The sequence below is a fragment of the Ornithodoros turicata genome, chromosome 1, assembly GCF_037126465.1.
Source record: "Ornithodoros turicata isolate Travis chromosome 1, ASM3712646v1, whole genome shotgun sequence".
Taxonomy (NCBI): Eukaryota; Metazoa; Arthropoda; class Arachnida; order Ixodida; family Argasidae; genus Ornithodoros; species Ornithodoros turicata.
Window position 1 is genome coordinate 58,278,960 of NC_088201.1, and position 24,439 is coordinate 58,303,398.

At 44.7% G+C, this 24,439-nt stretch overlaps 1 long non-coding RNA gene across 1 annotated transcript; it reads right to left on the bottom strand.

Annotated features, from left to right (window-relative positions):
- Positions 1-900: 900 nt before the first annotated feature.
- Positions 901-23,049, bottom strand: LOC135399147 (uncharacterized). Its single transcript, XR_010424200.1, has 3 exons — positions 22,891-23,049; positions 4,233-4,698; positions 901-977 (listed from the first exon to the last, which is right to left on the bottom strand). It is a non-coding gene; the product is annotated as an uncharacterized LOC135399147 (long non-coding RNA).
- Positions 23,050-24,439: the final 1,390 nt, after the last annotated feature.

Here is a 24,439-nt window from a genome sequence, read left to right on the forward strand (position 1 = left end):
CGCATGTTCTTCTGGGAGGAGAAGCGAGCATACCATGCTCGAGAAGGCTGGGGAAGTAACCAATCTTTCTTACGTGCGAGATGCAAACGCAAGTTGCTGTAGAAGTCCTGGCGCCTAGTGCAGAAGAGGTGCATAGCTGTCAATCCTTTCGTGGGTACAGCATAGACATGACGATCTTGCAGCAGGGTGACTTTGTAGCAAAAATCATAGTGTTGTTTGATCGCAAAAACTGAAAAACTGAAACCGAAACTGAAATGGCCGAAGCAGAAGAATGAACCAACTCCAAAACGTCTACATTGAGCTGAGGGCAGACTAAGATGATGGCCTATAGCAAGTTGGCAATGAGAAACTGTTTCCATATAACTATAGTATATCCTCATTTTACGCCAATCGGGGGAGCACTGTTGAAGTGTGCTCAACATTAAAGGCTGAAATGAAGAAAAAATCCCAATCAACCAACAACAACAATCCAGTAAGCCCAAATCGTGCGCCGCACAATGCTACACAGGTGGACAGCTTAAAATCTCAGCCCTGTGTTAAAGGTTATGGACTTTATCTTTTTTCATATTGAGTCTAACTTGTGATGCCAGCAGGCAGATACAGCTCTCCTTTTTTTTCTATTTCTATTCTATTGTAGCTCTTATCAACTTGTGAAATAGTGCGAATAATTGCGAAGCATTTGTGTTTTGAGGAAAATTAAAAACAAAACAAAAAAGAAAAACAAGACCAGCGTTTCAGAAATCTTCTGGAGCTGGTAGGCAGTTCTGAAATGGCGTGATGACGTGCGGCTACGTCACACATATCTGTTACGTTGCGTCACTGTGGACAACTTAATGTTTGTGGCATTTTTATTGGATGCTAGAGTATTTAACAGTATCAAACGTCCGGCGTGTGAATATTAACTCTCCTGGTCTCGACAGTCCTTGGGATGTGCTCTCACTTGGCTTTGTCCTTTAGAAATCGTCCCAGGTCCATACCTGAAAATGCAGCACATACATGTCGGTTATTCCTCAACAGCATCCTGGTTTTAACAAAGCGTCGGACTTTCTTATTACATCCTGACTTCCCAGTTCCTGCATCGAAATAACAGTGGAAGGTGTGTTGCCGGTGGATCAACGAAATAATGGAACAGTTATTAGCTAGCGCTCTGTCGAATATTCCAATTTTCCGAGTACCGACGCGAGTAATGGAGTGTATTTGATTCGAATTCCAACTTGAAAATTAAATTCTATATGCGAATTTTGAATCGAATCGAATGTCTCTTTCAAACCGAATATATCGGAATAGTTCTGAATCTGCACGCGTAAGCCCAAGAATGCTGCAACGCCACAATAGAAGGTATGCAACAAAGTGAGCGCCGCTTCCTAAATGATGCATGTATCTTGCATTAGCCCTGTGCGAATATTGGAAATTTTCGAATACCGAAGCGAATAATTCTGTATTCGATTAGACTTCGGAATCAGTTCGGAATCGAATGTGGAATTCTGTCAGAACAGCGAGGAAGTGGGCCAGCTGGAGATACCTGTCACTCGTATACTTCAAACCCTGAGATTGAGATACAAAAGAAGGACACACATGAACACGGTGTTCGTGTGTGTCGTTTTTGTCCCTCAATCTCAGGGGTGTAAGGTATGGATGAGAATTCTGCATCCGAATTTCGAATAGATGTTTCGTCCAAACTGGATTGTATAGTTGTTGTTTAGTTCCAAGCAAGATGCACACGTAATGCCGACACCGGCAGAAGAAAGGGCATACAACACATTGAGCGTTATTTCATATTCTGATCCGTGTGGATATATTGTTTATACGTGCTTTACACATGTTTATATCGGTACATATGCTGCATGTGTGTCCGGTCCGCTTATACAACCATTAGCTCCAGGTGGCACCACACTATATTTCCTCACTTTGCGTTTTCCGTGTTTCGCGGTGCATTTCGATTACTGGGTTGGCGTCTCGCAGTAGTTAATACACGCTGAACGTTCCCAGCGAAGCTATACAAGAAACATGCGCTGCCCTTTCTGTAGGACGTGCTTGCATGAACGCTAGCAAGGCCTGGGAAAATATTTCGATAAGCGAAGGCGCTTCGAAGTAAGTGTGTTGAATGCTGTTGCGCTCTTATGATGCTGTCGAATACCACAACTATACACTTGTGTGTCGCCTGAACCAGCTTACGACGACTATTCTTTTAAAATTCGCTTTCGCTGCGCCTGTACATGTATTCGATTCGATTAATAACTACGCATTCGCTTTATACTCGCTTCGGTTATGTATTCGCTTGGGCTGTATAACCAGCCGCTCCGTATTTGCATCAGCTGTAGAACTAGTGGCTTCGTGTTCGCTTCGGTTTCGCAATGACTATTTGCACTATTCGCCGCTATTATTAACTTCGCGATTATTTGAAAACATTATATTCTACTTTAAGTACATTTCATAACGTTGTACTGGCGTTGACTATATTTCTCTAGTACTTTTCCGTCAAGTAGTTAACTGGAAACGCAAAGAAAAGAAAAAATAGGACGTTTCAATAAATGCGTTTTATGTCTGGAAGCTGCATATTTCGACAACAATTGTTGTGTTGTCAGACTTGAAATATTTGCAAGTCGTAAGAAATAGTCTTTTCATATTGTTCGACAGGTAAAACCTGGCCAGCACCAGCGTATTTCTCGTATTTCTTGTATACTGGGACTGGAGAAGTTAAATGGCATCGTTTTGTTTCTAAGGGACGGCGGCCGTGTGGCACACGCGTCCCAGATTTTTAAGCGGTGTCGGAAGCGGTCACGGGCCCATGGATATAGTTCGTGTTCGGTCAGGTTTGGTCATGTTGTTAACATTTCGTAAAGAAGTGAAATAAATATTGTATTCAGCACCAAGCTACACACACTCGCAGTGGGCAGGTGATGACTCGGTTTGGTATTTTTCTTTGCTCCACTATACACAGCTGTTTTCACTGATGATTGTTTATGCGCCCAGGACGCATACTAACCCCCCTGTCCCCCACTCCTTGCTGCTGTCCTCTCTCCATCTGTCCACGTCTGTACGCCGCTCATAGCCACAGTTGCTTCGCGGCGCTACCACGCAATAAAAAAAATATTGTTTATGCAATAATAATTCAATTTAGCAGTGCGAGAGTGACTTTTAGTTGTTGTATTTTTAAAAGGAAAGCAAGTCCCGCCCTGCGTTTTATATTATTTGATAAACGTCTATTTAAAAAAAAAACGTGTAATATGTCGGAAGACGGAAGGCAGCTAGGAGCGCTCGGAAATGTGTATAGCCTCTGTTTGCTTGTATCATTTTTAAAGCGTGCGTTCTTCGTTCACTGTATGCTCAGATATTGACACAAGAACACCGTGCGTGGATGGATAACTCGGGAAATGGAAATACTGCGCACTAGCACAGCTAATTACCTGTGGGCATGTAAACGTAAACTATGCCATGTCTTAGAGTTCATGTAGAGTTCATGTACATCATGCAGTAAAGTAGCCAGCCTACATTACTGGCACTTCCAAAAATGCTTGCTAGATGCCAATCAGAACATAATTACTTTCTCAACTTTCGCCACATCAATGCAATGTAGTTGACGACTACTTTAAAGTAATTTTCCCCTTGTACCTTGTATTCCAGTTTAAGTAAATTCGCAGTGTGACACTGAACCTGAAAAAGTGCAGTATCGTGCATAAAAGTACCATTATTAAATACTGTTTCCCCCTTCTTCTTTCATTATTTCTCGCAATATTTTTCTCTTGTGTTATATCATGTGTATCGTACACCCGTAGCGTCTGTGAGTACGAGCCACGGAGTATAGTTGATCTCCATGTATGTGGAGGCAATTTTCTATACAGTCAAACTCCTTTACAACGAAACCCAGGGGACAGCAAAACAAATTCGCAGTAAAGGTATTTTCGTTAAAAAGGATGTCCATTATTGGACCTATAGGGCTCCAGCGGGACCGCAAAAAAATTTGCTGTAGTGGTATTTTCGTTAAAAATGTGTTCGCTATAAAGGAGTTTGACTGTATTATCTTTTTATAATCAATCAATCAATCAATCAATCAATCAATCAATCAATCAATCAATCAATCAATCAATCTCATTATTAATAAACATGCACCTAACAGTTCTTACTTTCTCCTGAACTGTGCTACTTTACTTTAAGTCTGATTTTGAGTAATAAGTACATTCCCCGTCACTGCTTAGATTGAAGAAAGGGAATGAACTATATGCTTTACGCACCTGGGATTTGGTGACTGCGCATAACGGTAGGTTGGGCAAAAGGAGTACTTCCTTTGTCCAAGACCACGATGTAGTGGACGCTACTCCCCTGCCCTGCTGGTCTCATACCGTCACCAATGGCTTCAACACGCTGGTACTGCGGCTGCCATTCCGGTGCTGTCTGTCTCTGTCTGGCACCTTCGTTGGCGTTCAATGCGTGAATAATATAGATCGGACCTGATGAAAGTTGCGGCGCTGGACGTCGACTGGTAACTTCGCTTGGAAGAGGTTGCACGAACCCTCCAGAAGGCGGTCTGTCGTACGGCATGTACGGGACATCCGGGCCCCCTGTTGGCCTCATGGCACCTCTGTACTGGTAGGACGATTCACGCTGAAGGCCGTAGCCATCGTACTCACGTTCGTGAGGCTCTTCGTAAGGTGCGGCGGATGTAGCGACCACTAGTGCCGCACAGATCAGAAGATGCAACTGCAACAATATCACTATTATTGATGGGGTCAGCACATTAGTAAATGATTTGATTGATTTGAATGATTTGAGTAAATCATATGATGTTTTCAGCACCGTGTGTTGGAGATTCCCGGTGCCCGTTAAAGAACACTATGTTGTCGAAATTATCCGCAGTCCTACCCTGCGGCGCCTGAAGCAAGTTAGCCACACATATATCGGCAGATTCGCGTTACGTGTAAATATAATTAACTACATCACCGCTGGGCATGAATTTGGACACAGCTGAGATTCGCGACTATTGCGTTAGGTCTGTATTCGAAAGGTTGCATCATCGTTCATAATCTAATTGTCGTTGTTGTTGTGATGAAAACATTGTACGACAGGGCAGAGTGTTGAGAAATAGATAAATATGTTTCTAGGTATATCGTAGTTGGCCGGACAGAAGCCTCAAACGAACTTTCGCGCGAACCTCTCATGATGATGGACAGGTCCGGCGATTCGTGTCGGTTCTCGCAGGCACGTGACCTTGCCTCCGGCCGCCTCACTGGCGGGGATGTCTCATATCTGCCGTGATATTAGAGCCAAATTTCCGTGTTCGCGGTGCTATTTTCTCTGCGTCTACTTACACCTTGGCTGTAAAACTTAGCGATGCGAGGCTTCGAAAACGATCTGAAATATTAAAAAAGAACGGATTTTTTCTTTCTTTTTATTTTCTCCCTTGACGTCGGAAAAATTGCCCAAAAATTTCCAATCTCAAAAATAAAGAAAATATGAAGTTCTGGCAAAGTATAAAACGTCAACCAGGCCCGAAATTGCCTGTGTCTTCGTTCTAGTCAACTATTGCACTTGGTCTCTTAACATGACTTGGTCTCTTTGACCTATGTTTTCATGTTTTGCATTTTTTAGTTTGACCAAATGAAAGGTATTCCACTTTTTATTTATATTGTAAACGATCGCACTGTTATGAATCTTAGTCACCGAAGAATGAAAAGTTCGTTTCTCCAGATTTTTGTTCAATTGTCCTTCAAAAGAAAATACTAAAAAGCCGTTCTTTCATTTCAGTAAGGCAAAATTATCGGGCATTCTGCATCTCCACATCACCAATTTATGTGTCTCCTAGTTCTGATCAAGCCCTTGCGTTAATGGTTACATTGACCTATATTTTGTGTTCGGCGCTATAAACAAATAAAATCTACACTTATAATACATATTACACCAATATTTGTTCTGTGACTAGGTATTTGTTCGCTAACTATTCTAAGTCGTGCAAGAGTATAAATTTGGTCCTTTTCCAATTTGTTCAAAGCTTCCGGGAATTTTCTCTCTAGTAAAACGTTGAATGCACATCGGTGCACGTAATCGTCTTCCACGTGTATTCGGGGCTACCTGAGGCGAAGTATCACAGCACCTTTACGGTAGCGGATGGAAGGCACAATGGGTTAATCAACATGAGCACACCAAACATTACATTCATTAAATATACCCAGTTGAGGAGAGATGCTTCTTTCTCGGGTATTGCTTCCACTGAAATCTTGCCGCTAGCTTGCAGCACACTTAGGCCTGACGAATGGCCACTGTACCAGCTGTCGTGGATGAATCGTTTATGGGACCACTTTCAGCGCCGTTACTCGGTTTCGAATGCTGACACCGGCTGGAGTGTGCGATGTTTTCCCGTTTCGAAAAATGTCCACACAGATCCAAGAAATTCCAGAACAACAAGGAATAAAACGATGATGACGAATGGGGAAATTCGCCACGTGAGTTGTGGTCCTCCACCTCAATACCGACCAGGACACAATTCCACAGTTCTAACCTAATCTAATCTGATATCATTCACAGTACCTTATGCGATCAGCTCTTAACGCACCGCGTCCCCTCTACACACCGCCCTCTATCCTGCATGCTGCTTGGAAAGCACATATCAAGAGAGCAAACTATGGGCTTACATGAATGATGTTTCTGAAATTGACGTAGCGACCGTACACCGGACATGTTCATGACCAACGTAAGGTAATAGCTGATAATTGATGGTCGTAACTGATGACATGTTGCTCAACGAAATGTTGCTGTGTACATCCTATCGCTGTCCTGATTGACAGGGATAACGACCTAAAGCCCATTCATAGCCCCGTGTTGAGCGCACAATTTCTAATATTGTATTCCGTATATTCGTAATACAGCATGAGGCTTTTGTATTACAATTGAAAAAAACGGGAAATGTTCCAGTTACCAGCTACAGCTGCCGTGGCAACGTTACGCTTCGCACATCTTCATGAAGAGGCGCGAGTGTCGATTTCTACGATAGCGCGTATTACTGTATTTTCTTGCGAATTCTCGCGCGGAACTTTTTTATCACGAATCGGGCATAGGGGAGGGGGGCACATATTCGCGGTTACTAAATTTCGCGAATTCGGGATGCTAAAGTTTGTGATTTAATTAGTTTACTTCGTGACAAGCCCTATGTTGCTTGTAGCACATTTGATAAATGCGACATTGCAGATGCTTGTGCTGTAATGCATGTCAGTAACCTGTAGAGACAACTGCGAAGATAATGTTTGTGATTCTGGGGTAATTTTCGAAGTCTCCAATGCGATACATTTTCGCGTGCCCTTAAAATTCGCGAATCTGTGAATTAGTGAAATTCGCGAAAATTAAGGTCTTGCGAACAATAGGCGCTTTACAGTATCATTGTGGGGACCGAGGGAGACAGCGAAGGCGCCTTTTCGCCGTGCTAGATTTTCGGTGCGCAATAACTTTCGAACACGGGATCGATTGCATCGGCATAGCAGCTAGCTTGATATTTTCAGGAGGCGAATTCCCGCATCAGCAACACGATTGGTCTAAAAGCGAGGGGAAGTCGCTTCAGAACCCCTTTAATAACCGCAAAACAGAATAATAACACGTATGCTCATGAATAAAACTGATTTCACTAGCGACTGCCCGAGTTGCACGCATGATACAATCGCTATAACCAGGCTTAATGGATTCTCGCTATACTGTTACTTGCAGATAGAAAAAAAAGAGATGTAACGAATATTGCGGGAGGGACAAAATTGATTTAAAAGTTCTCAATTTACGTCAGCACAAATGAATGCGACTCGCATCACTTGTTAAGGCTACGTCTATACTTGCACTACATGAGTTGCCGTCACAGTCCTGTTTGCCGTCTTATATCCCTGTCAGACGGACTGATTTGGTGTCACTTTCAACGAGTGACATTTGCACTTAGTGTCGTTCGTGTGCTGTAACATGGCATCTTTTAGTGACACTCTGGAGAAAGTGCACTAACGATTTAGAGAGTTCCCCAAACACACTTCACTTCTCATCGCCTGACCGAGTGTGTAGCCTCGACGGCAGGCTTTGTGGTACAGGTATAAATGTTAAGAAAAAGCGAGGGGACCCCAAACTATAATATTTTTGAACAAGCATTTTCAACAGCGTGTTTATTTTATTTTACTACAAAGTGATATTGTGCCGAAAAAACGTGTCATTACTATCGTTAACAGCCTGTGAGAACTGCGCGTTCTCGGCGATACGGCGGCGACCATTTTTGTTGTGGCACATGTTTGAAGGCCGATTTGGTTAATGTTGGAAGAAGATCTGCAGGAGGTGTTTCTAAATAAAAGAAAAGAAAAACATTCTGAGGAATTGCCAACGTTGCGTAAGTGACACTTACTGAAGCCGAAGCACGTAGTGAAAGTGACGTTCGCTTGGTTGGAGTGAACTTCACGAAAATTACACTATATTAGCCCGTGTGAAAGGGGTATAACACTCAGACAACAACACTTAGGTAGCAGACGGCCTGCTCCTATACGTCACGCACGGAGGTCTGCGTGAGCTTTGCGAGCTGCTTCAAACTGTTCTCTTGTTCGCTCTTTCATTGACGTCATACCATCATCAACGGTTGCAAGAGCAGGCCTCCCTGTGTGACGTAAGACCTTCTGCTGTCTAGCAGGTGATGACTGAGAAGTGCGTAATAAAACATCTCGAAACCCTGAGAACTTCACTTTGAGGAACCATGATTATCCCTATGTAGAATATCCAACAGTTAAATTCAAAAATCCGAATTTTAACGCATTGTGTGCAAGAAGCAACCAGAGAAAAGCGAAGTTCTTGGTGTAGTCCATCTCCATTAAACATATTCATTAAACATATTAAACATATACGCCCCCCCCCCCCATCTCCATCAGTGCCTGCACTCATTCTATCTGTTCTTCACGTCTACTAGCCTGCTCGGACTCCTCTGACCTCAGAGCTTTTGCCATGAATGGGGAGATGTCATCTTCACAGCATTACATCTCCGGTGGCCGACCGGATGAACTACTATCCCCATCAGTTACGACGCACCCGCGTGTGTGATATCTCATTTGCGTGTGTTATGTGTATGTGCGAGTGTGTATGCCTCATCTTTTTCATCGTCATCCAACTCATACACAAACCCACATGCACTGAGGTATGGTACCGCAATTGTTGCGGTGAATCACCTCATTCCATCGTCATTCATGTAGTTGTTGCTGTTGTTCCATCTCCATCATCCACCCATCTCTATTACTTGCTTTTATCAATCAATCAGTCTTGGTGCAGTTTCCAAGAAAAACCTGGTGCACACATTCTATACAGACTTGCAAGTGCCGTAAATCTTCACTTCACTGGAATGAATTCCTTCGACATCCACAGATTACAAAACATCACAGTTATGCGGTGAGGTTTCCGGTTTCCCGAGGAATAGTCAGAACAACTGACAGGGCAACTGCTTATTGTGCGGTAATATCGCGACTCAGATTAGCGATTTTCATCTTAATGAAACTGAAATGAAATCCGGGTCAATTACAAATACAACCTAACCAATGTAAATACTACAGTCTATGAACACTAGACTCTACTGACTCAATAGTGCTGTGGAGATAGCGTAATTAGGCTGTATGCACTGTGTGTGTTCAAGGTGTTATCGAGGTCCTTGTTTTGCTTTCCATATTTTACTTTTCGTCATTGTGTTTCGTTGCACTTGCTAAAGTGCGGGGAAATGGGGCGGCAGTGTTAGATAGCTTTGTAGTTTCCATTTTATGGGAGGGTATTCAGTCTGGGAATAGCAGAATTCGTCGGATCACCTATAATTTCTCCCCCCTTTGTCTCTCACACTTCAATTCACATACAAATACAGGCTCCATAAGGGTGGGACGGTGTAGGCTACGCTTCCGAAATTGCAGTCACCAATTATATGCAGTACACGGGTGTCTTCTTGATCGTAGAGTTTACATCGTGATTTTTCTATAGTTCTTCACGGCGTCTACAAGCGGAGTGACAGCGTATCAGTGTTTCCCGTAACTGATGTTGCATGTTAAATTAGCCCTTATTACAGTAACGTGGTTCGTCGGAACATCTGAAACCACAAGTTCAGTCTTATGCGTGGGACGTTTATCGTACACTCTTAAAAATGAACTTCACCGCATAGCACGCTCCTAGCCAACCATTTTCTCGAATGATATCGTTATCTGCCCTGATTTGTTGAAAACGGGGGCGTACGCCTTTTTTGTGACACTTATGCTGTTCATAATTGTCCCAAAAAAGGCGTGCGCCTCCCGTTTTCAACAAATCAGAGAAGATAACGATATCATTCGAGATAATGGTTGGCTAGGAGCGTGCTATGCGGTGAAGTTCATTTTTAAGAGTGTATAGTTGACAATGTAGAAGAAGAGTGCCATCTTTGGAGCAAATACCATGTCATTGCTGATGGGACACTGAAGGATAAAAGTAAAGTGCGAGCGCTGTCGTAGGATGGCCACCACTATAGATGCTGATATTCTTAGTCCAACATGCCAATTCCTTCAGCTCGCCACACCACGCGGCACGACAACGCGCGGCCTTTCACACTTCTTCTTCTTCTTCTTCTTCATTAAGGGTTAGGGGATGTTAGCCATCCTGGGGGACGTGCGCTTCACTCCGGCTTTAATCCCATCACCTCACGAAATGCACTGTAAGAAAAATGTCCGTAATTTTACTGCACAAGTGACTGCTAACTCTGTTGCCGGCATATGTGCCGTAACCTATGTGGTGCACAAAATCCGTTTGGAGTTCACACCACACAGTTGGCGACTGGGCTTTCGCAGTTTAATATCCCTTTAATGTATGTGTCACTCTCTTCGCTTATCTGAGCTGTGCTGTGTGCATTCGAAACTAATTTTTTTATTGCAATAACTAGGTTACGGCATATATCTCGGCAGCAGAGTTGGCAATCACTTGCAAGTAAAATTACGGTTTCTTTTCCTCTTTTTTTATATTTTTTTAGAGTGTACGTAGGGCAGCTCCAGCACTCCCAACCTCGACGAACGCGGAACTTGATTACGGCTTCAACCGCACTCTAAAACTAGAACTTCACCGCATATAGCACGCTGTGCGCACACCATTGCGACGAATGATAGGGTTATCGCGTCTGATTCGAAGAGAGAGGGGGCCTACGCCTTTTTGGCTTACGCCAATTTGGGTATATGAAAAGTTCCCCAAAAAGGGCATACGTCCCCTCTCTCTTCCTATCCGAAGCGATAACCCTATCATTCATGGCAATGGTTGGCCCACAGCGTGCTATATGCGGTGAAGTTCTGGCTTTTAGAGCGCATTCTCGCACGCATACGTTGGAGACAAACGCCGCGTTTACGTCATACCGGGGCGGAATTCTCCTGGAGCAGGGGTAATTCTCTGCACTGGTAAAGCCACATAAAATACGTTCCTAGTCACCGGTCATTACGAATATCATAGTCCTGTCTCTCGGCTGAAAATAGGAGGGACCTCCGCCTATTTTGGACACATTATGCAACGTGCAACGTGTCCAACGTGCGCGGGACCATCACCATTTTCGATTAATTAGGTTGGAGAACGATGTCACTCTGAATGGCAGTTGGCTGTGGCCGGTGGTATGTGGTGAAGGTCTGTTTTAACAGTGCAGAGAACAACCATCACGCAAGTTCGACACGAAGTAGTCTCTTAATGAGAAGATGCTGTGTGAAGGTGAAGGGAGGCCCTAGCATTCGACGCATAGCAGTAACGACTACGCTGTTCAACGGCCACAATGTTACAGAAGTTACTGTACGCCTTGCCCAGTGCTTGTGATCTGACCAGATGTTTAGGTGTTGAGAACTATACCACAGATCTTGCCAGCACGCGCTCTACCGCAGAGAAAGCATACTGTATAACATCTGCGCAGAGACACACGACCTATGTACAACTACGTTCGTCCTGTCGGGAACTCAAATGTGGCAACGTGTTCCCAATGTAGTTGGTGAAGGGCATGTCAACTACTTGATGTGGTTGTGCGCCTCGGGCTGAAAATGGCAGGTGACCAGAAACAGAATGTTTGCACGTGTTGTACAGTGCTTGACAAAAGTTTACGGAACACGTTCTGGCGCATTCCTTCCACAGAATGACACGCTTGCAGCAAATGGGACCGTACGGACTAACAGACATGTGTTTAGGTAACCCAGTCACCTGTTTGCCAGTCCGCACGGAACCATTCACTGCTAACGTGTCTCTCTGAGAAAGGAATGCGCCGGAGCATGTTCGGCAAACGTTTGTCCAGCACTGTACAAACTATAAGCTTTTCCCTGTTCTGCTTGTTCTATCGGAATATCGGTAGGGTTACCCATCAAATAAATAGAGAACGCATATGCTCGTCTTCTGAGTGCTGCTGGAATCGAGCAAACAAATAAAGAAGTGAACACAAATATAAACAGGGAGAGTACATTAAATGTAATATTTGATGTGCTCTCCCCAGCATTAATCCGTAACTTGTTGAGCTTACAACAAAAATACTTAGTGGCCTGGTAGCTGCCGATAAACACACTCGAGGTAAAAAGGATTCTTAAAATGTCGTTATTGAAATTCACATATATACTTTTTTAAGTTATACTTTGCTGATTATTCTTGCTTATGCTCTTTTAAAACAACGAAATCTGCTCTCAAACAGCGAATAATCCAATCGAAAGTCCCTTGGCCGAAACGCGATTACTTATCAACGTGCTCCGGCATGCACGGGCAGTGATTTCGGATCCTTTTTCCTATTCCACTTACTGGCCGTTGCATTGGGTCCTTTGAGGGGAAGCTCTCGATGTCCGCTTTAATCCAATAAGTGGCACTCAATACCGACGTCTTGTCCCGGTGGTCCTGTGGTCGTAAATGTCACGTCGCAGAAACGCTCACATGCTTAAGTAGTATGTCGCAAGACCCCGTTGTTCACTTAGCCGAGAAATACAACTGCTCTTGTTTGAGACTGAAGATGGGCCACGAAAGAAACATTTTCACTTTTTTCGCGACCTGACGTCGATGTCTCTTGTCATTGCTTAATGAGGGCATTCAGTTTCCTTTAGTGGTTCACTGACTCCGCGTTTACTTGTATGCTGGTGGAAGGGTGAAGAAGACAAATGGAAGAACGATTGGGTGACTCTAGCTTAAGCGCCTCTTTTGTGCTTCTCTGTGTTGTGTTTGTAGCTTGCTGCCGAGGCATGACGCCATCTCTACGCTGCTCTTCATGTCTTGAGATGCCCTTACGTAGGTGATACACATCTTTCGCTTGTATGGTGAAGATGTTTTTGTGCTTGCTTTTGTCTCTCTGCGTCGTGACAGTGAAAGTTAGCTGAATGGAAACTTTGGGTGCGTTCATCTGTGATGACTCGTTTCGTTTGTGTTGTGCGAGCATTTCATTTTTGGCCACATTGGCGTGACACAGAAAAGTTTTGTCAACCAGAGGTAAGAAAAATGGAGGATAGCTGCGAGTTTCAGCATATATTCGCCTGTTGATTTTACAGTTGTACTTGTTAATAAGCATGACTGCAAAGTGAGCTCTCATGCAGAGTGATAATAACAAACATGAAAGAGACTCTAACATGTGCTAAAGCAGAGATCTGTTCATATCCTAAGTCTTCTAGCAAGCCTATTTCACCATTTTTTTTCTTTTCTTACCAACTCAACTCAACTCAACTCAGAACATGTTAGAGCATGCTCTCTAAAGTAACTATGTTGAAGTTTTGAATCGAGTACAGAGAGTAGGGGATATGGAGGACAGTTGGACGTTTCCATATGTTGTAATTTTGTAATGTGTGCTTTGTATTTCACGTAGAAGCCTTGAGCTACATGTGAACGATGTTCAAAATTCCAACCGAGAACTAACATTTCAGACGGCCCGCATGAGCGAACTTAGTCCATTTACTGTTGAAGTGTAAATGTACGCTCTAGTAGTTAGTGACTGCGATGGTGAAGTGCAGGTCTTTCCCCGGATGAATGCGTTGAAAACCAAAAGGGGGCAAACGCACCGAGGAACAGGCTCTTGCGTTACATAGCTGTCTCAGCAGTCTATTTGTGGGACCGACCAAGAAGATTGTAGAGATATCGCTTGCAAAGTTATGCTATAGAATAAGGCACCAAAGGCGCACAACGTTGACACTGCATGTTTCCAGCGTCATCTACTGACTCAAAATATTAGAACTGCGTCATCTGCAGCATATTATTTAGTAGCTTCCCGTTTTCCGTTTAAGTTACGTATTGAACTGTTAGGCAATCGCAATAACTAACCGATTACCAAGCACCTATGTTTTGCATCCTTTAAATGCAGTATAAGTTCAGTGCTATACATAGCTGCGCTACTGTAGTAGCGCCGCTACCGTATTCGCTGCATTTTTAAGTAGCGAAGTAGCGATCCCGCTACATTTTAAATTGGTAACGGAAGAAGTGTTCTGGCATGGGTAGTGGCGACCTCTTTCTACGCTACCGCCACTCTTCATTATATGGAAGACGTGGACCACAGAGAGAAAAGCGAGACAACAGCGAAGCAGCAGTTTTTTTTTTTATATTCCTTTTTGGTACTCGTTAATCAGGCAGACTGATGTCACGATCTTCTTTAATTTCACTGAATATTTAGGAATATAATTTCCGTTATCCTGTACAGTTTTAACTCTTTTAGACCACATTTTCGAAACACAAACAGGTATATGTAGCATACTGCATATTATGTTAAGGGAATTGCCTCAGGACGAAGGCCACCGATATTTCGAACAGAGCTGGGCTACGAAGCTAGTTTACCGTTATACAATCAGTTGTAAACCAACTGTGAGCGTGTTGATACCACATTGAAAACTGTGTTTTGCAACTTTATTGTACGGAGCAGACACACAAAGCGTCGTGTGTGTTTTTTGGAACAGGAATACGAAAATACGAGGGACGTTCAAGTCAAACCGGGACTTTTCATTTTTCGCAATAGTAAAATGAACTTACAGGCGAGAAATTTGTTTTATTTTTCAACGTAATCTCCAGCTGCACTAATGCACTTCTCCCAGCGTTTAACGAGGGCTTGGATGTCAGCAGCGTAGAAATCCTTACCGGCGCGTAGCAGCCATGAGCGGACCGCATTCGTGACTTCGCCGTCGCAGCTGAAGTGGCTGCCCCCAAGGCCCGAAGTGGCCCGAAGAGATGGAAATCTCTGGGGGCGAGGTCTAGACTGTAAGGGGGATGTGGCAGCAACTCCCAGCGAAGTTCCTGTAAGGTGCGTATCGTGAGATGCGCGGTATGCGGGCGTGCATTGTCCTCTAGGAGGAGGACTCCTTTGATGAGGAGGCGCGGCTTTCCGAAACTGGAGGTGTTCATGAATGATAGTCTTCAACGTTCTCACAGAAAGGCCCGTCTTTCGAGCCAGTTCGAGACATGTTATCCGTCGGTCCTTGAGGAGCAGGCGCTCCACAAGTTGGATGTTCTCAGGAACTCTGACACTGGGCTCTGAGCCGCCCCGGCCGGGTTCGTCCTGCACAGATGTACGACCGTCTCGGAACCGTTTGCACCACTCAAACGCTTTGCTGCGGCTAAGTGTATCGTGGCCATACTGAGCCTGAAGTCTTCTGTGAATTTCAGATGACTGTACGCCTTCGTTCACGAGAAACTTCATGTGAATTCGCTGTTCGATGTGCGCGCTCACCTCGTTGTCGGCCATCTTGTCCAGCACGTGTCTTCTGTTTTGCACAAAGTTTCACTTGAACACCCCTCGTATATGGGAAACGGAACGAGATGTCGCCCAAGTCATTACGCTCCAAACGACTCCGCCGACTTTGCTTTGAGGTGTTTGTGTCGCAGGTGAAGCCTATCTGGCAATGTAGAATTACCTAAACTTACACAGGTTGCCAAACGCGATCTAGTTATTTTCTCACATTGAGTACGTTACAGTGTAGGTATGTGAGCCACGCAAAATGAAGAAATAATAATATTCGGGTGTATGCCAACATTCTTATTGATGCTGTTTGTACATTTGCTTGATGGCAGTACACAGGCGATCAACTTTAAAGCAATTGACTGTTTACACCTTTGACATGTTTAGGGAGAAATTACATGATAATTTTTTTTATATGCTTCATTACGGAGGTAATCTCACACGGGCAGAGTCTTCTTGTGGAACTCATAGTCTGGAAAAAGCGCATTTAACTTAGTTTTTCATATAGTGAAACGATTTGTTAGAGAAGCAGTCGCGTGGCTGGTAGAATGGAAGGAGGGGTAGGCAACAACTGTAACTCCTAATCCCTGTGGCACCTAAGCTTTGATGCCGCAGGGGCGGGCAGTAATAGCAATACTTTGTATTAGAATACTATTACTGTAATACTTTTGAGTATTTGTGTTATGTATTATAATAATCTAGAATGTGTAATACTTTCTGAGTGGTCTTGAGTCCCCAGTCACCACTGTACTTTATCAGTAATTTTCCTGTGATTTATTTTATATATATACAAATAAGGCCCCCTACTACTCTATTACCCCAAACTAGTGACCTCAGGGCCAGAGGTTACTAGATTTGTCCTGCATTCCTTCTAGTTCATCGTTTCCAAGGATGATTCATGCCATTTACAAGACTGATTTCTGGGAACTATTATGTATTTGTATTATAAGACAAAATATGAGTATTAATGCCTACCCAGGGTAAAAGACTCAGAAGGCTATGTGTTCTTCTTGGAGGCGTTGACCCCGGCGAAAGCGTGATGTGATGAGATAGAAAGCGACAGCGTGGGCAAACATTATACCGTTCGTTTGACTTTTTTACCACCTGGTAGGTGCTCGGTGACTCGATGAGTGGTCGCTTATGGTGGCAGTTGCGCCACTTGACCATATAGCGAAAACGGATCAATCCGTCGACAGTAAGCAGACGGAAAATTAGAGGTTGGGATTCGCGTATATCTCGAACAAAATACCGTTATTGCAGAAAACAGTGTTGTGTTCGAAACATTCCAACGAGTAAAGTAATGCACACATCCGCTATGTGCATGAAATTATAGTCCTAAATGGGCGTCTTCTCATGGTCAATATCGATGTGAAATGTTGTAAGTAGTTGTATACTTTATGCTGCATGTTGGCTGTGTGAAGGAACATTAATATTGCACCGCTCAGCAACGAGATGCCTTCCATAAGGTGTAACCTAGAGAAGGGTACGATAGCGGAAACGTAGCGGCATAGTATTGTAGTAAAGGGGGAGGTTAGTGGCATAGTATTTACGTCATTTTTATTTGGTAGCGGTGGCGGTATCGCGTTACTTTTTCAAATTTGGAGTCTAGTTTTCCGCTACTTTTCTGTTTTTTATTCCGTGTTAGCGCTACGATGCAACTGTGGCTATAAGCGGCGTACAGACATGTACAGATGGAGAGAGAACAGCAGGAAGGAGTGGGAAACAGGGGAGGGTAGTTTTCTGTGGAGTAGTGGTATTCCGTTACTTCGTTTTGATAGCGGGTACAACGCTGGGTATGATTCACTAGGTAGCTTGGTATACACCTCCTTGCCGCCAAGTACAGTTGAACCTCGTTAATGTGACACTTGTTAATCTGACGTCCTATCTTTTTGGCCATTGGCCTTTGACCATTTGGTTCGGGAAGCAATCCTTCGCCATGTAAATAGTCCCCATTAATATGACAATTCGCTTATCCGACAATGACAATTGTACGCATTGCAATTTGCAATTTTTGCACAAATAGGGGTGAACATTTTATTCTATTCATTATGACCACCGACGATTGAAGGAGTGATTCTACTGACCTACAAGTGCGCTGTGGTTTCGGATGACGCGTGTCGAAGCTACAGCATGGTTTCAGGATGATGATGCTCTTTGTGGCACCGGGGAAATATGCTTAAAAGTGTGGTGCCCTTGCTCACCTGGACATATTGACCCGCTGCAGTCGTACTGGACAGGTACGTCGGCCATCCCCGGGCCTGACCGGTAACACACGTGCAGACGCGGCTGCAAGACGAGCTGCCACAGCTGCTACTCCTGCCACTGCACGTCTGCCCCTGCCACTTTCGACTTACCATATACCATATACTATTCGCCGCCGGTGTGCTGCCCGTGCCCAAGCATTTAGATCTGCCGCCGCCTAATGCAGTCACATGCAGTCCATCGACCCCTCGGTTCCCTTCTTCATTGCGTGTTGCTGTAGTCGTCAGGAGGAATCACTGTTGCACCGCCTCCGTCTCAATGTTGCCCGCACCCCATTGCATCTTTACAAAATGGGCCAATCCAGCTCCCCATTGTGTTCTAGCCGTGGCAAGGTGGCCGACAATCCTCATTATCTTCTGCACTGCCAGCAACACCTTCCCCAACGGCAAGCCCTCCGTCGTCGTCTAATGCAGCTTGGGTGTAACACAATGTCCATGACCACTCTCCTTGGTCCGGTTCCTCGGCCTACCCAGTGGGCCATCACCACAGCCCTGTTCCGTTTCCTGAAAGACTCAGGCCTTATGTCTCACCCTCTGACTGGGCTTTCTTGTGCCATGTCGTGCCTGTCCTGCACTAACTGTTTTTCCTTTTTCTTTCCTTTTCTTTCTTTGTTGTGTTTATTTTCAGTTTCTTTTTTGAGTAGCAAGCCGGCATTAGCCTGGCTGACATTTCCATTTTTCCTTGGTTTCATTCTATGAAACATGCCCCCCCCCCCTGGATCGAAGCACAAGCGGACAGTCATGACCGCAGAAATCATGAGGCGAATATGCGTCCGATTTAAAGAGAGCCCTTTTCCCCACCCTCGATGGCTACCCTCCTTGGTCCCATCCCTCGGCCTACCCAGTGGGCCGTCACCACAACTCTGCTCCGCTTCCTGCGAGATTCGTGCCTTGCGTCCGCCCTCTGACCGGGCTTTCACGCGCGATGTCGTGCCTGTGCGGCACTGACTGTTTTTCTTTATTTTCTTCCTTTCTATTTCATTTTTCTTTCTTTTTGTGTTTATTTTAAGTTCCTTTCTTTCTTTCTTTTTTTAAAATAGTAAGCCGGCATCAGCATGGCTGACATTTCCCCTTTCCTTTCTTTTCCTTTCTTTCTATTAAACATATCCCCCCCCCCCTTCTCCCCACCAAGGCCTTGAGGAGTGGGCTACGCGGGAACTTTCCTTCGAGATAGTAAGCTCTACTCTATCCACAGTGCTTAAAAATTGAAGTGGGTGGTGGTGGAAACAGCTGGAAACATTCAGATAAGTGGCTAGGAGTTCCTGTTGACGAATCGGGCACAATTCGTGCCGCGCCACCAAAGTACGTCTCCTTGAAGAAAGCACTGCTAAGTGCTAACGTGGTTCAATGATGTCACAGGTAGAGGAGCCACCGTGAACGATACCACGCACGCACAGAACGTGAAGACCTACGGAACCCTGGTAAGCTATTCGGTTATCAAAATTGCACAGTGAAGTGCTCAGAACGACTGTGGTCCTTTGAGCAGCAGAAAGAGATACAGAATGTGTTTGCCATGCTATAATATTACAAAAAAGAAAAAAAGAAAAACCGATTTCAAGTCTAACTAAGCATACACTTTTACCGGATTTCTTCCACTGTTTTGCGGTAAATAATAGCACAGCGTTGTGTTACGCATTGGGTTGTCTTTGGTGCTTATGATATATAATTTGTTAATTTACTTTTTGCCTTCACCTCGCACGAATTTTTGGTGAAATAAATTGAAACTGTATTGAATTGAATTGAATAATTTGCGCTATGACCAATATCTGCGGGCACGGTCGTGGCCATATTAACGGGGTTAAGCTATACTCTGCATATTGTCTGTGTCATTTCGGTGTCATGAGGAAAAGGACCTAGGACATTTCGGAGCCAGCTACAAGCTTAATGTCTTCAATATGAATGTTCGTGCATGAATCATTGCATTTCAGCAGATTATACGGTGCTATAGAGAAGTCGGCCTTGAAGTACCTTGGTTAAATAACAATTCAGCACATTTTGAACGGACCGAGGGAATTATCAGTGGGATTTAGCAACAAAGCCATCCTGAAGAAGATATTCCATGGGTGAGCGTAGGTACAGCGACGTCAAATGAGGGTGATTGATTGGTTGATTGAGATGTAAACATATGAGGGTATATCGGCGCTAATGGGATTTTCCTCCTAATTCTAGTTCTTACCTGCTTCGAGAAAAAAAAAGACACACAAAAAGTCATGTGATGTCGTGTCACACACAGTCATGAGCAAAAGTCATTTCATGCCGCAGGCTGTTATCTGCATTCACCGATCTCTTATAAGTCAGGTGTTAGCTCATCACATTTCCCTGCTTCACAACCTCGCTTGTACCACAGAGAAAGCCTTAGTGTCCATCCTAGCAAAGGGCGTTAAACCCTGTTTTGGCGTTCCTCGAGCGACGTCAAACGCATTAGTCATGGCAGAAGCACGGGAACCACCTGTATCAGCTTTCGGGATGCAAGAAACGTTCCGCCACTACGTGCGGTTGGCAAGGCGCCACCATCGCCATTGTCAGCTTTGAGCCATTATGAAACCTCACCCTTCTTCCTTTACCCGAGCTATCCAGACCAAACGTGGTCTTATTCCGAAGCACAAGCCACATGCATTATCAGATATCCTAACATGGGCTCTACAGCTTCCTGACGTAAGAATTAATGTGCCTGGACTTCAGGGAAAGAATGTTTTCTGTAAGAAGGATATACCAACGAATGTTCTTCGCCAGTTCAGTCTTGAGTTATTAAACAGCACCGCAGGTAGAATACATATTTTTACGGATGCGTCTACGACATCATCCGTCTCGTCGTGTGCGTTTGTTATCCCGGAGGAGAATATCGAAAGAGCGGTGCAGCTGTCTCACGTCAGTGTCCAGTGGATCCCAGGTCATGTGGGCGTCAGCGGAAACGAGGACGCAGATCGAACAGCCGGAGGCGCGCACCAGTACACCCGGCGTGTCCCCATCATCTTGTCTCGGGGGGATCGCCGTTACCTCGTCTCAAGCCTCACTGGCCCCATGATGCAGCTCAATGGCAACGTGACATCACCACCCACTCTCTGCTTTACTCCGTTGACCCCAGCTTGTCCCTTACTCTCCCCCGCCGAATGCCGCGTTCCTTTGCCACACTCTTCCACCGCATGAGACTTAGTGTGGCGTGTACACCGGCCTTCAAAAACTTCCTTGGTGTCGGCGCTTCCAGCCTCTGTTCCACGTGTGGTGTGCGTGGTGACCTCCATCACGTCCTCCTGGTCTGCGGAGAGTACGATCGCGAGCGCGCCTCCATGGAAACTGCTCTCCAACGAGTTGATCAACGCCAGTTCGACTTAGCTAAAATTCTCGGGCCATGGTCGGACCCCTCACATATGATGCAAGGCCTACGAGCTGTTGCTGAGTTCCTCTCCAGCACAGGACTAATGGACAAACTCTAACCGGACACCTTTCCATCATCACTTTCTCATCCCTTCCACAAGCGCAATGGGGCAGTGTACCGCCATAACGGCGGAGAATGACCCACCACATCATCATCCTATTTATTGAATTGAATTGAAACTTTATTTTACATTGTAGCATGTACAATGTGGGAGGCCCATGTGTGTGTATATCTCACGTCACCTCTGTTCCGGCCGCTGAACTCCATGGGGTCCTCTTGTCACTAAGTTTTATCCATTCCTGATCTTCAGTTGCTCACAGAATCATCTATAGCGACTCAAAGTGTGCGATACAGACTCTTGCTTCTATGTGTTCACTACGGGATCTCTGTCAACAGCAGTACAAGATGTCCTGCACACATACAGTGCTGCAGTTTAAAAAGGCCATGACATCCAATTGCAGTTGATCCCCTGGTCATTGTGGTATTGCAGGCAACGAGGCTGCAGACGCTTCTGCACGCCCGGCTCTTCAGCCCAGGCGCTTCCAATTGATGCCCATTTATTTCACCAAGGGTGACGCGGGGCAAAATCTGAACGGGTTCAAGCAACAAATGTGCAACACCTCCTGGCTATCAGGATCTGCTCGGGACTCGCTTCTGTACACAGTCGATCCAGAGTTACGCTTTCGAGTACTACCTTCCTTCACGCTACAAACGACGACTGTCCTACATAGGCTACAGCTCAATGTACCGTACAGCGCAGGTCTTCTCTTCAAACTGGGCAAGCGTGACTCTCTGAACTGCAGTGAGTGTGGCGTTGTACAGGACGTAGAACACATCCTTCTCAGGTGCCTGAAATACGTTGATACTCGAAGGGTTTCAGAGGCGAGCCTGAGACGAAACTGTTAGGTCCTCAATCGTCCGACAAGGCGCTGAGGGCACTTCAAGATTTTCTACATACAACCGGGCTTATGGAATCCTATATGACTTGCTGAATGTGTGCCGTGTGTGCTCCCAGAAATTCCAATTGTTTACTCACTTGGTTGAAACTTCTATGCCACATGTTGGACTTCATCACTTTAACTCGTTCATCTGTTTGTATTTTCTGTGTGTAAGCGTCCTGGGGTAGCTAGTTCGACTTCGTGGTCACTGACATCCCATTTTTTTTATCACATCACTATCACATTTGATGTCATTGGTAATGCATTCATCACAAAAGCTGGACCACTTCTCTGCAATTCTCTGTCAGATCATTAACGCTAATGCAGCATAGATTGTAGAACAGCAGTGCACTCGAGTGAGACTCGCTTGAGTCGAAACAAGAGAGCTTAATTTGTTGAAACAGCCGGTGCCTATTATCGTCCCTTCTTAGTATACTCCCATCTTCGATCTTGTAAGGAACTCAAGCTCTCAAACATCCTTCAGTTTTGATAGTGACCGGGCTACTATACTCTGTGCTACTAAAACACCTCCTTGCAGTTTTTGACACCAACGCAGTTGACACTCAAAAGATGCATATTCTATTTGTAAACCTTACGGATAAGGACACTAACTTACGCCGCAGTCACAACCGTATAATCTACCGTACAGTTCAAAACGTCAAGGGTTTTACTTACCTTCTTTTTTCTCTTTTCCCCCTCTCTTTTTGGAGTGCTTCAAAGCATTGTGATGTGTACAGCAGAAGCACTCAGAGGACGTACGACTGATATATCTTTGAAACGTTCCTCAACCACTTCGTTGAAGTTGACGGGGACGTGTTTAACCAGCCATGTTGACATTGCTTCCTTATCGCACCGCGACGAAGAATGTTTTCTTTTTCCTTCTTTTTAGCAGCCCAGCTTTGTGCTCCTCGATCGAGGAGTTCATCACTTTTTCACCCTGTTTCTGTTGTGTGCCCAGCAAGTTTGCCGTGAAAGGCGGAGACAGAAATTCGCAGTCTTTGTATGTGTAAGCCTTTTTTGGCCTTTCTCGGCTGAGGCGGAACTTTATCGTCTTTGGTCGACAATAGCCTGTCTCAAGAAGAAGGGAAACAACTGTTTCGTTATATGCCTTCTAAAACGAGAAAAAGTAGCTAGCTGGGATTTTTATTGGTTTTACTTTTTCGGGTTGTTTTGTCGCCCTTTTTTTTTTCGCAAACGCGACATATTTCTCCGACACGCTCGAAGTTAGAAGGTTTCCCGTTTTGGCTAGCCGAGCCAATATCAGCATCATGATGCGTCAAAATAATGTTTCAGCGTGTGATAATTAAATAGCACAGTGATTGCAGCCACTATTTTGATACACGGTGTTCGTTGTGTTGCTTAGATTTGTGTATGTTGAGTTTGGTTTGTCACTATATGCTCTCTCACAATATATGAATTCGCGTGTTTTGAACCGGTGCAGCGTTGTTGTTGAGTGTTTCGCGTCCGTCCGAAGTCAGTGTCACCGCCTGGACCTTCGCCACGCAGCATCTTTGTCTCGCAGTTGGCAGAGATGTCGTGAGCTTTCCGTGACACTGTGGTTCGCAGTCGAACCCGCTGGTTCGTATGACTCAGCGAACTGTCAATTTTATGGACAGGTTCGTCAAGACGGTTTGCTGACTTGAATTTGAATTTGATCTCTATTTCCGCGAACAGTGGTGGAGCCTAGGACAAAGAGCTCGATTCTAGCTTGGCGACCCTCTCAGCACATATACAGTATGGGCGGCTGCTACGCTCAAGATTATTAACCTCAAAATACTTGACCCTCCTAATCAAAACTTAAAAATACTGTTATGGATTTTATAACTGAAAAAAAAAGTAGAGTCCGAAATTGAACGTGAAGAATGTACAGTACGCACCGGAAAATTTAAAAGACGTTTGTTTGTGCAGCGTCGTTGTTGCGTCGCTCCACGAGAGCGTGTTAAGAGGTACCCCTAACAGGTATTTTCTATCTTTTTCATCTGGCTATCAGAAACTCAAAAAGACCCAAGCAGCACAATGTACTGAAAATCAAATGCAATAGGGGTGGACGGTATGTGTCTTATCAATGTTCTTTAGTTTCATCAGTCTGTTCAAGGCCTTCCACCTACCCGTCCACCCCTATTGCACTCGACTTTCAGTACATTTTGCTGCTTGGGACAGGCTTCGACGTATAAATAGGCTTACAGAGTCATATAACAGACATAACACCAATGTGTGGCAGCTT